This window comes from Pan troglodytes, chromosome 15 (genome assembly GCF_028858775.2).
Source record: "Pan troglodytes isolate AG18354 chromosome 15, NHGRI_mPanTro3-v2.0_pri, whole genome shotgun sequence".
NCBI lineage: Eukaryota > Metazoa > Chordata > Mammalia > Primates > Hominidae > Pan > Pan troglodytes.
The window spans coordinates 46,315,497-46,329,347 of NC_072413.2; the positions used below are offsets into that span (position 1 = coordinate 46,315,497).

At 35.7% G+C, this 13,851-nt stretch overlaps 1 non-coding gene across 1 annotated transcript; it reads right to left on the reverse strand.

Annotated features, from left to right (window-relative positions):
- Positions 1-13,504: 13,504 nt before the first annotated feature.
- Positions 13,505-13,611, reverse strand: LOC112205404 (U6 spliceosomal RNA). The gene has a single exon (XR_002939371.1). It is a non-coding gene; the product is annotated as a U6 spliceosomal RNA (small nuclear RNA).
- Between the last annotated feature and the right edge of the window lie 240 nt (positions 13,612-13,851).

Sequence of the window (13,851 nt, forward strand, 5' to 3'; positions counted from 1 at the left end):
ACATAGAGACTAGGGCATGAAGGGTGGTCAGAATGCTACGGTTTGAAGTAGGACATGTGAGGGAAAGAGGTGCAAGCCTTGAATAGATTTTGCACTGCAATAAGGAATTTGTCATAAAAATGACAAGGAGAATTAATTTATATTATTAAGGGGACAGATATGATCAGCTCCACATCACTGAAATCATTGAGGAGATTGGATTTCATGCAAAGGATGAGGTGTGTTTTGCAGGCAGACTGAAGTTCTAAAGACAGGAATGGGATCTATTACAATTAGATTAAGTTAAAGAGAACTAAGGTTTAAAGACACTTGCATTAATTTGTCTTTTATGCTATTTAGACCTAGAACAGATATAGTTAAACACAGTCTGACATGGAAATAAATCAAGCAAATGTTAAAATTGCATCTGGCAATGCTGATTACCTTTATCCAGTTGAATATATGTTGCCCTATTGTTTTTTGTTTAAAAAAAAACTATGAGATCAATTATTTGTTTTATTACATGGCTTGAATGTAATAAATAGTATTTACCAATTTCTTCTGGAACAGAAAAAAAGTATTTTGAATCGTGCTACAAGATGCGTATGTACCTTTATAATCCTTAAAGCTTTGTGTTGAGTTAAAATAGGAGGGGATGATTTGTAGGTTACTTTGAAATATCACATCTTATTTGAATGAAATATCACATATTTACCACAGTTTTATGAAATCATTGTTATTTCTATGACTTCTTTATTCAAAAATAAGAACTCCTGATTAGAAACTAATTGTTCTAGCAAATATCAGATATGCATGTGATCAAATCTCTGATTCATCATTATTTGAGAGTTCACCCTATGAGATCCCTGGAGTAAAAAAGATAGGCAAAGTCTTTCCCTCATGGAGCTCAAATGTGGAGTTGAACGTGCAGGAAATAGCACAATAAAATGAGTAAATCAGCTCTCAGAGGATAAGTGCCATCTAGAAGAGAAAGTTTATGTTAGAGAGTGGCTAGGTTTGGGGAAATTTTAGATAGGTCATGCAGGAAGCCTCCCTGGAGTAAGCACTGTTGAAGATGAGAAGTGACTGACAGGCAGTTGGCCGTACCTGGATCTGAAGAACATTCCAGGCAGAGGAGAGAATGGCCTTGGCCATTTTGATGGGCAAAATGTCAGTGTGACTGCATCAGAGAAAGCAAGAGAACATAGACGTGAAATGGAGGGAGGAAAGAGGTGCTGCGGGAGAAGGGAGACAGAAAAAGTTCACAACTGACCTTCTGGGCTGGTTTCATTCTAATTACAATGGGAAACCATTAGTAAGGGAAAAGATTATTAAATATTTTTGTATTTATTTTGCTAGATGTACATATTAGTCTTACAATTACAGACTTCAGATTTAACTAGTATGAAATAGTGGACAAACCCCAAAAGAGCTAAATCACCGTCACGACCAAAGTGTATTTACTGTCGTCTGCAGTTTGGGCAGCTCACAGATTAGACACATAGGAAGTAAGATCTGCCAAACTTATTTTTACTCCCAATTTCAATTAAATGTATTGAGTGTGAGTTTGAACACATTCATGTGTGTGTACACATATGTATATATTATCAAGTCATTTTAAACATAGCAGTATTTTTATTCTTAATTATCTTATCCCTAAAACAAATCAAAATCTATTACTCATCTCCATCTTAACTCAGTTCATAAGTTCAAGATACTACAAAAGATCTCCATCAGTGGAAAAGGAAAGAAAATTATTTTTACTTCCGGTTCATTTTTTTTGCCAGCAGCTAGGCTTGTCACCTGTCAAAGGACAATATCCTGTTACTTTTTTTTTTTATATACTTTAAGTTTTAGGGTACATGTGCACAACGTGTAGGTTTGTTACATATGTATACATGTGCCATGTTGGTGTGCTGCACCATTAACTTGTCATTTAACATTAGGTATATTTCCTAATGCTATCCCTCCCCCCTCCCCCTACCCCCACAATAGGACCTGGTGTGTGATGTTCCCTTTCCTGTGTCCATGTGTTCTCATTGTTCAATTCCCACTTTTGAGTGAGAACATGCGGTATTTGGTTTTTTGTCCTTGCGATAGTTTGCTGTGAATGATGGTTTCCAGTTTCATCCATGTCCCTACAAAGGACATGAACTTATCATTTTTTATGGCTGCATAGTATTCCATGGTATATATGTGCCACATTTTCTTAATCCAGTCTATCATTGTTGGACATTTGGGTTGGTGTTACTTTTAAAAGCCAGAGGAACTCGAATGAGAAGCAGGCTTCACAAATTCCAGTCAGGTCATTTCCATGCTAAGGGTGGCTCTTGTTCCTTTCTCCCAGGACACCCTCCTACACATAGGACTTTAGGTCTGACACATGTCATACAACTGCAGCTCTGCTTTAGGCAGCAAACCCTCAGAAAGAGTGGAAGGACACCAAAAACATTATTTTTTCTACCATGAAGGGTGCAGCTGGTCAATTATGTTACTCTTTATAACATCTACTATGGATAGGGGAAGACAGAACTCTCAGGGCTCAGTAAGAATAGCATTCCTTCCCTATTCTTACCTGCAGCTTTGCCTTAGAGTTGCTCTTTTTCTCAATTGTTTCATGGACAAAAGAGCAGAGAGTATGCTGGCCTGAATATATATGGGTCTTCTTGTTAAAAAAAGATTAAAGGGTGTTGATACCTTTCTGACTGAGAAATGTTGTTGATATCCTTCCACTGTATGCTCAATCAGGAAATGACAATAATCATCAAATTAAACATGTCCTAATTATCTCTGCAATTATAAGATGACGATTTAACATTTATCCTTGTGACTCTGAGCTGCGTAGTAATTGATCTGTTTTCTGCAGTCCTAATTCAGCAACTCTAAAAATGCTAAGCATACTATCATAAAAAATGAGCTGTGCAAACATATTTTAGCTATTATTTTTCCCCATATTTGCTAACAATACAAAATGCAGGTAGTTTACTGTGATTATTACTATTGTTGATATTATTAATGCATTAATTTGTATTTATTTTAAATAAAAATCGAAGTATAAAACATCTTTTTAATTTATTTATCTAGCAAGTCATACTAGTCAATTTCAATATGATAAACCAAATGGAAAGTGTATGAAAAGAACTGCCGATTTGACATTATACTTTTTCAATAAACAGAGAATTATTTCCAGAATAATTCTTATAACTATATGTACTGAGATTTTCTTATTTATATTATTGGTAAGTTTGGTAAATATAATTGTGTTTATTCTTATGAATTACACAACAGTGCAAATTCACCAGTATGAACCTCTTAAGCAGAGCTAGGGCAAAGAACCTATAACAGGTTATTTTGAAGACTCCACTTAGAATCCTAAATTTCTAAGAGCGAGTCTTAGCACAATGAGTTTGAGGATGTGCCTGGTATTGATATTACTCTACATCAAATAAATAATAATTTATGATTTCCCTGGAAACTAAGTAATGGGACCTATGGAATAGCAAAGGGATTTTTCTTTTTGTATTGTATTTCATTGTTTAATATAAGAATAATCCTTTTGGGAAAATGAAACTATAATTTTGATGTATAGGAATTAGAATAATTGTTGCATTTGGTCAAAGTTCCTTTTAAGTTTAATGAAATTGAGATTACTTTTACTTTTCTACTGAAATAATGAGAATAAAATTTACTAGTCTGGAAAGTTTGGGTCAATATGGCCTAGTGAAAAATTAAACCATGGTTGTCAGGTCTACTCAGTGAAGTTGCCTTGGTCAAGGAGATGTTCCTAGACAAAGAGACACAAAATAGCTACTAAAACGCTTCTGAGCATGCACAAGGATAAGTGGGATGAACCAAGAACACAAGGTCTCACTAATGGAAACTGGTGTTTGGGCAATCACTATGTTTGACATAGCTACTCCTGATTGTCTGAATAGTGTAACTCCCTTCATGTCAATAATATTATAATGCAAAACTCCTTATATAAGTGAAATAAAGAATAACCAGAGGTGACACAGTAACAATTATTTTGCTGGTTTCATCCAAGACAAAGATCTGATTTTGTAGGAATTTGTGCAGCAAACAGAAGTAGAGATTATAAAAAGGTGTTAGGTTATAGACAAAATTGGTAATTGATAGAAACTTTAAAAAAAAATTTACTGGTTTAGTTGTTCTTCATGCCAATTAATCAATTTTTCCAAATCTGTATTGCTTCACCTCCTTTAGTGTCAGGATGTCTGTCTGTTGGAGGGATCTTCAATTGGCAAAAGAGAGGACTAGTAGCATGTAAGTGGCTGGGATTTCTAGTAATTATAGCGGCTTGGATCTTAAATTAATTCTCTGCTTTTTTCTATGGTCAGAGAAGGCAAAGCCCATCTCTTTGCAGTAGATCCAGGAATCACTAAGTTGAACCTCAGAGTTTTTATGACAAGAAACCTAAGAATATATTCACATACTTTATTAAAAGTTGTTGAACACAGTGGCTCATGCCTGTAATCCCAGCACTTTGGGAGGCCGAGGCAGGGGGATCACGAGGTCAGGAGACCATAGACCATCCTGGCTAACACGGTGGAAACCCGTCTCTACTAAAAAATACAAAAAATTAGCAGGGCGTGGTGGCAGGCACCTGTAGTCCCAGCTACTCGGGAGGCTGAGGCAGGAGAATGGCGTGAACCCAGGAGGCGGAGCTTGCAGTGAGCCGAGATCACGCCACTGCGCTCCAGCCTGGGCAACAGAGCAAGACTCTTTCTCAAAAAAAAAAAAAAAAAAAGAAAGAAAGAAAGAAAGAAATTATTTTTAGGTGAGATCTGCAAAACTTTTTGACGTTATCCATGTTTCAACACATTTTGTGAACTCCTGCTCTGTGAGATTCCAAACTTTGCCTTTTAAATCCTTTTAAATGATACTATAGTTTCTCTAATCTGGTATTCTGGATGAAATAAACAATCTATATTATGATTAATTTCATTACATAAACATTCCTTCAAAATTATTATCTAGTTTTGTGTTTACTCTTATATATCCTGGTGTTCCTTTAATCTAATTTGAAGAGTTATATTCATACAGGTTAAGAATTCATTATTTCAGCTCCTCTTTTAAAAATTGTTTACCCTCAGGAATAGTCATATAAGAATTTCCATCAGTGTGTTCAATAGATTTCTTTCTTCCTAGACCTAACAGGTAGAATATAAAAGCAAGACTGACCCCAAAATGAAGGGAAACTATGAAGAAAGTAGAGATAGGATTTCTGAAGTACTGATAATACAATCTACATCCATCTATCTATCTATCTATCTATCTATCTATCTATCTATCTATCTATCTGTATTTTAACCTCTACAAATAAAGTTTAGAGAAACTCAGTGAATCTTCACTCTTTAAAATTACAGAAAAAATTGGTTTCATTACAACTTTCTTAGAGTCTTTTAAAGATGACTAAAATGTCTGTCTCTGATTCTCCCAACCTTTCTCTAATTCTTTGACCTTGAGATTGAATATGCACCTTCCCTAATCTTACTTTCTAATCTAAACATAACAACAAGTAAACATTGCATTTAAAAATATCCCAGCCATTCAGTATGAGTAAGTTTGGTTATTATAAACATTATGGGATGATGAATACAAAGACACATTCCTGGAGTGATGAATTGCCTCCTGTAAGGACAAGTACAAATGATGAGTGTCTTTAAATTTGTAAGTAAGTCAGCTTTCTTTCTTTTATTTGCTAGACTCAATCTGTGTCAAAGTGACTCAAGTTTAGTTTCCACTTAAATAACATTTCAGAAAATAAATCACATTAACTCAGTGAGATTTCTTGTTACTTCATACTACTGTTTTTCAAAATTACAAATTGTCTTGACACTAAGGTATTCACAATGATTAATTTGGCTGATTACTCAATTATTTCCTTCTAAAATTAGAAACTTCGAAGTGTTTTTATATTTAAATGACGAGCGTTCCAGTAATACTGTTGATCAATCATTTCATGTTAATGATTAAAAGCAGTAAATGTTCCTCTATTTGCCTTAGCTACTCCAAATAGTGTGTCAAACACAGCAAGCTCTATTTATTGTCATAGCATTTTAACATGGGCCACCAAGAGTGAGACAGCATAGATTAAACACTGGTCAAGGAGTTTATATTCTTCACTCAATAACTGATTTCAGTGGTTTTGGGAAAGGACTACTCCATAATTAAAATGTGTTATTTAATAAGCCATGCTATTTGGGCATTTGTTTTCTTCTAGAAATAAGTTCTGTATTTTGAAAAGCTGCATTTTCAGGATTCTGTACAGCAGTGAGAAGATGATAATTTCCTAAATGGTTCCAACAGGCACTTAATTATTCACAGAGAATAATGTTGTGGAGAGTTAGTATATCTCATTGTAGGAGCCATAATTTAGATATTATACAAATTAGTTTAATTAAGTTTTGAAATCATTAATTCGACACAGAAATGATCACTGTTGTTTGTTTAAATGATACAAACTAACAATAAGCTATTATGCATGAAGAATAAATTTATCAATAAGTTACTTTGTTATAATAACAACTTCTCACCTCTTCATTTTATAGAATTCACTTCTGAGCCATTTCCTGGTGTTAAGATGGGAAAAAACATAAGATGTATGTAAATTTTTCATCAAATGGCTATTCTTTCTCAATTATATTTCCTTCTTTCGCTTCTACCATATTTGCGCTTGAATACACAGTCATCTTAGGTCTTCTATATGCACATTATCTCCCTAGGTGATTTATTTTCATTTCATAGCTTTATATTTAAGCCACTGCTTGCTTTAGAATACCTATATTCAACTGACAACTCAATATGAGATTTTTGACTTTGTCCTTCAATTTTTTTCAACTTTTATTTTAAGTTCAGGGGCGTATGTGCAGGTTTGTTACGTAGATAAACTTGTGTCATGGGGGTTGATTGTACAGATTATTTCATCACCCACACATTAAGTCTAGTACCCATTAGTTATTTTTTTCTGATCCTCTTTCTCCTCCCACTCTGCACCTTCTGATAGGCCCCAGTGTGTGTTGTTCCTCTCTGTGTGTCCATATGTTCTCATCATTTAGCTCCCACTTATGAGGGAAAACATATAGTATTGGTTTTCTGTTTCTGTATTATTTTGCTAAGGATAATGGCCTCCATCTTCATGCATGTCTCTGCAAAGGACATAATCTCATTCGTTTTTATGGCTGCATAGTATTTCATTGTGTATATGTGTCAGAGTAGATGGCTAATCAGGCATGAGCAGGGGAGGAGAGGGTTCCCCACATCCCCACCAGGAATGCCATGCAACCATCCGGTGATGGTCAGGTGGTTGTTAACCGTCTCTCTAAAATAATAATTGTTCACAGCCAGCACTAGGGAAAGCCTGTCTCCCAATGGATAGGAAAAACCTAAAACTGGTGATCAGCATCTTCTCAACAAGGTCTTGGGAGTTGGGGAAGAGGGCTCCAGCATGCTCAAGCATGCACACTAAAAGGCGAAATGGCAGAGTTTAACTGGTATTTGACCTTCCTCTAGGAATGCTGGACTGGTAAGGGAAGAACACCTTAAGTGAGCATTCATGCAACTCCAATAAACACACTGTGCATGCGGCCCCTCCCAAGTGCTAACAGGCCACTGTACATGTGGACAGCCCAACCCAAGGGAATAATCAGGGGGGAAGGGATTTAAGACCCTGGAATAATGCCAATGTATAAAACCCCAAGTCAAATGTCAAACACAGTAGATCTCTCAGGTTGCCTACTTGGCCCTCTTCCAAGTGTACTTTATTTCCTTTCATTCTTGCTCTAAATCTTTTTAATAAACTTTCACTCCTGCTCTAAAACTTGCCTCGGTCTCTCCTTTATGCTTCTGCCCCTCAGTGAAATTTTTCTTCTGAGGAGGCAAGAATTGAGGCTGCTGCAGACCCATATGCATTAGCTGCCAGTAACATACTTTGGTGTCCCATGGCTTGGATACATTCTACTGCTAACAAACTTACCACATTTTCTTTATACAGTCTGTCATTGATGGGCATTTAGGTTGATTCCATGTCTTTGCAATTGTGAATAGTGCTGCAATGAACATACAAATGCGTGTGTCTTTATAATAGAACAATTTATATTTTGGGGCATATATACCCAGTAATAGGATTGCTGGGTCAAATGGTATTTCTGACTTCAAGTTACAGAGGAATCACCACATTGTCTTTTACAATCAGTGAATTAATTTACACTCTTACCAACATTGCATAAGCATTCCTCTTTCTCCACAATCTTGCCAGCACCTATTATTTTTTGACCTTTTTATAGTAGCCATTCTAACTGATGTGAGATAGTATCTCACTGTGGTTTTGATTTGCATTTCTCTAATGATCAGTGATGTTGAGCTTTTTTGCATATAGTTGTTGGCTGCAATATGTCTTGTTTTGAAAAGTGTCCGTTCATGTCCTTTGCCCACTTTTTAATGGGGTTGATTTTTTCTTGTAAACTTGGTTAAGTTCCTTATAGATGCTGGATATAAGACCTTTGTTAGATGCACTGTTTGCAAAACTTCTCTCCCATTCTGTAGGTTGTCTGTTTACTCTGTTAGTTTATTTTGCTGTGTCAAAGCTCTTTAGTTTAATTACATCTCGTTTGTCAATTTTTGCTCTTGTTGCAATTGCTTTCAGCATCTTTGTCATGAAACCTTTGACTGTGCCTATGTCCTGAATGGTATTACCTAGGCTGTCTGCCGGGGTTTTTATAGTTTTGGGTTTTACATTTAAGTCTTTAATCCATCTTGAGTTAATTTTTGTATATGGTTTAAGGAAGGGGTCCAGTTTCAATATTCTTCATATGGCTAGCCAGTTCTCCCAGCACCATTTATTAAATAGGGAATACTTCCCCCATTGCTTGTTTTTATCAGGTTTGTTGAAGATCAAATAGTTGTAGGTGTGCGGTCTTATTTTTGGGTTCTCTATTCTGTTCCATTGTTACATGTGTCCGTTTCTGTACCAGTACCATGCTGTTTAGGTTACCGTAGCCCCATCATATAGTTTGAAGTCAGGTAGCATGATGTCTTCAGCTTTGTTCTTTTTGCTTAGGATTGCTTTCATTATTCTGGCTCTTTTTTGTTTCCATATGAATTTTTAAATAGTTTTTCCAGTTCTGTGAAGAATCTGAATGTTAGTTTAATAGGAATAATATTGAATCTTTACATTGGTGTGGGCAGTATAGCCATTTTAACGATACTGATTTTTACTATCCATAAGCATGGAATGCTTTTCCATTTGTTTGTGTCATCTCTGATTTCTTTGAGCAGTGGTTCGTAGTTATCCTTGTGGAGATCCTTCATCTCCCTGGTTAGCTGTATTCCTGTGTTTTATTCTTTCTGTGGCAGTTGTGAATGGGAGTTCATTTCTGATTTGGCTCTCAGTTTGACTGTTGTTGATGTAAAGGAATGCTAGTAATTTTTGCATATTAATTTTGTAACCTACAAATTCGCTGAAGTCTAAAGATATTTTGGAATGAGATTATCAAGTTTTCTAAATATAGGGTCATGTCATTTGCAAACAGGGATAGTTTGTCTTCCTCTCTTCCTATTTGGATGCCTTTCTTTCTTTCTCTTGCCTGATTGCCCTGGCCATGACTTCCATTACTCTGATGTATAGGAGTGGTGAGAGAGGGAATTCTTTTCTTGTGCCAGTTTTCAAAGGGAATGCTTCCACCTTTCATCCATTCAGTATGATGTTAGCTGTGAGTTTGTCATACATAGCTCTTATTATTTTTAGATATGTTCCTTCAATATCTAATTTATTGAGAGTTTTTAACATGAATGGATATTGAATTTTATTGAAATCCTTTTCTTCATCTATGGAGATAATCATACAGGTTTTGTCTTTAGTTCTGTTTATGTGGTGAATCACATTTATTGATTTGTGTCTGTTGAACCAACCTTGCATCACAGGGATAAAGCCTACTTGATTGTTGTGAATAAGTTTTTTGATTTGCTGCTGTATTTGGTTTGCTAGTATTTTGTTGAGAATTTTTGCATTGATGTTCATCAAGGATATTGGCCTGAAGTATTCTTTTTTTGTTCTATCTCTGCTAGTTTTTGGTATCAGGATATTGCTGGCCTCATAGAATGAGCTAGAGAGGTGACCCTTCTCCTCAATTTTTTGGAATAGTTTCAGTAGGGATGGTACCAGCTCTTCTTTGTACTTCCGATAAAATTCAGCTGTGAATTCATCTGGCCCTGGTCCTTTTTTTGGTAGGTTATTTATTCTGCCTCAATTTCAGAGCTCATTATTGGTCTGTTCAGGGATTCATTTTCTTCCTGGTTTAGCCTTGGGAGGGTGTGTGTGTCCAGGAATTTATCCATTCTTGTAGATTTTCTTATGTGCATAGAGGTGTTCATAATATTCTCTGATGATAGTTTATATTTTTGTGGGGTCAGTGTTAATATCCCCTTTGTTGTTTCTGATTGTGGTTATTTGAATCTTCTTTCCTTCTGTATTATTCTATCCAGCAGTCTATCCATTTTATTAATTTTTTCAAAAACAAGCTCCTGAATTTATTGATCTTTTGAATGGGTTTTTTTGTGTTTCGATCTCCTTCAGTTCAACTCTGATTTTTGTTATTTTCTGTCTTCTACTAAGTTTGGGATTTGTTTGCTCTTGCTTCTCTAGTTTTATTAGTTATAATATTAGGTTATTTACTTGACATCTTTCTAACTTTTTGATGTGGGCATTTAGTGCTATAAATTTTCCTCTTAACATTGCCTTAACTGTGTCTCAAAGATTCCGGTATGTTGTAACTTTCTCATTAGTTTAAAAAAAACTTTGTTTGAGTTCATTGTAGATTCTGGATATTAGCCCTTTGTCAGATGAGTAGGTTGCGAAAATTTTCTCCCATTTTGTAGGTTGCCTGTTCACTCTGATGGTAGTTTCTTTTGCTGTGCAGAAGGACATGAACAGACACTTCTCAAAAGAAGACATTCATGCAGCCAAAGAACACATGAAAAAATGCTCACCATCACTGGCCATCAGAGAAATGCAAATCAAAACCACAATGAGATACCATCTCATACCAGTTAGAATGGTGATCATTAAAAAGTCAGGAAAAAACAGGTGCTGGAGAGGATGTGGAGAAATAGGAACACTTTTACACTGTTGGTGGGACTGTAAACTAGTTCAACTATTATGGAAGTCAGTGTGGTGATTCCTCAGGGATCTAGAACTAGAAATACCATTTGACCCAGCCATCCCATTACTGGGTATATACCCAAAGGACTGTAAATCATGCTGCTATAAAGACACATGCACACGTATGTTTATTGCAGCACTATTCACAATAGCAAAGAGTTGGAACCAACCCAAATGTCCAACAATGATAGACTGGATTAAGAAAATGTGGCACATATACACCATGGAATACTATGCAGCCATAAAAAATGATGAGTTCATGTCCTTTGTAGGGACATGGATGAAATTGGAAATCATCATTCTCAGTAAACTATCGCAAGGACAAAAAAACCAAACACCGCATGTTCTCACTCATAGGTGGGAATTGAACAATGAGAACTCATGGACACAGGAAGGGGAACATCACACTCTGGGGACTGTTGTGGGGTGGGGGGAGGGGGGATGGATAGCATTAGGAGATATACCTAATGCTAAATGACAAGTTAATGGGTGCAGCACACCAACATGGCACATGTATACATATGTAACTAACCTGCACATTGTGCACATGTACCCTAAAATTTAAAGTATAATAATAATAAAATAAAATAAAAACTTCTTGAATTATACCTTAATTTTATTATTTACCTAAATAATAGGTATTTAGAAGCAGAGTATTCAATTTCCATTCAATTGTATAGTTTTGGGTGAATTTCTTAGTCTTAATCAGTAATTTGATTGTACTATAGTCTGAAAGACTGTTATGATTTCAGTTGTTTTGCATTTGCTGAGGAATGTTTTACTCCCAATTACGGATTGACGTTAGAATATGTGCCATGTAGCAATGAGAAGGTATATTTTGTTGTTTTTGGGTGGAGAGTTCTTTTAATATTTATCAGGTCCTTTTGATCCAGTGTTGAATTCAGGTCCAGAATATCTTTGTTAATTTTCTGCCTCAAAGATATGTCTAATATTGTCAGGTGTTAAAGTCTCCTACCATTATTGTGTGGGAGTCTAAGTCTCTTTGAAGGTCTCTAAGAACTTGCTTTATGAATCTGAATGTTCTTGTGTTGGGTACATATATATTTAGGATAGTTAGATCTTCTTGTTGAATTGAACCCTTTACCATTAGGTAATGGCCTTCTTTGTCTTTTTTGACATTTGTTGGTTTAAAGTCTGTTTTGTCAGAAACTAGGATTGCAACCCCGATGTTATCTGTTTTCCATTTTCCTGGTAGATTTTTCTCTAATTCTTTATCTTGAGCTTATGTAGGTCATTGCATGTGAGATGGGTCTTTTGAAGGCAGCATACCAAAGGGTCTTAGTACTTTATCCCACTTGCCAGTTTGTGTCTTTTAACTGGGACATTTAGCCCATTTATATTTAAGGTTAGTATTGTTGTGTGAAGATTTGGTCCTGTCATCACAATGCTAGCTGGTTATTTTGCAGACTTATGTGTTTACTTTATAATGTCACTGGTCGGTGTACTTCAATGTGTTTTGTAGTGACTAGTAATGGTGTCAGTGTTTCCTTTTCATATTTAGTGCTTCCTTCAGGAGCTCTTGTAAGGCAGGTCTGTGGTAACAAATTTCTCAGCACTTGTTTGTCTAAAAAGGATCCTATTTCTCCTGAGCTTTTGAACTTCTAGGTTGGAATTTCTTTTCTTAAAAATGTTGAATATTGACCCCCAATCTCTTCTGGCTTGTAGGGTGTCAGCTGAGAGGTCCACTCTTAGTCTGAGAGCTTCCCTTTGTGTGTGACCTGGTCTTTCTCTCTAGCTGCCTTTAACATTTTTTTTTTCTTTCATTTTGACCTTGGGGAATCTGAAAATTATATGTCTTGGGGATGATCTTCTTGTGAAGTATCTTACAGGGATTCTCTGCATTTCCTGAATTGAATGTTGGCCTCTGCAGCTAGGTTGGGGAGATTCTCTTGGATGACATCCTGAAATATGTTTTCTGAGTTGGTTGCATTCTCCCTGTCTCTTTCAGGTGCAGCAATCAGTTGTAGATTCAGTTTCTTTGCATAATCCCATGTTTCTAAGAGGTTTAGCTCATTCATTCTCATTTGTTTTTCTCTATTGTTGTCTGCCTATCTTATGTCAGGAAGTCATTCTTCAAGCTCTGACATTCTTTCCTCTGTTTCGGCTGTTCTGCTAGTAATATTTGTAATTTCATTATGAAATTCTTGTGTTTTTCAGCTCTGTCAGTTTAGTTACATCCTTCTCTATACTGGCTATTTTGTCTGTCAGCTCATTCAATTCTTATCTTGATTTTTAGCTTTCTTGCATTGGGTTAGAATGTGTTTCTGTAGTTCAATTAACTTTGTACCTATCCATTCTGAATTCTACTTCTGTCATTTCAGCCATAAAAATATGGAATACTTCACGAATTTGCAAGTCATCATTGCATAGGTGCCAAGATAATCTTTTCTGTGTCATTCCAATTTTAGTATATGTCCTGCCAAAATAAGCACTGTCCTTCAATTTTTTAAGAGTTCTTTAAATAATAAGGATATTAACCCTGTGTCCATGGTATAGCCTGTGAATATTACCTACTAGTTGTCAACAGTATTTTGCCTTGTTTATGATTCACTTTGCAATGCATTTGTTCAGGGAATCAGATTTATAGCTCTTTCTTTCATTTCCTTTGGATTTGAGTCAGAATTCTATACCATTGTTAAAGAGTAATTTGCCTAAGTTTCTTCTAGTATTTT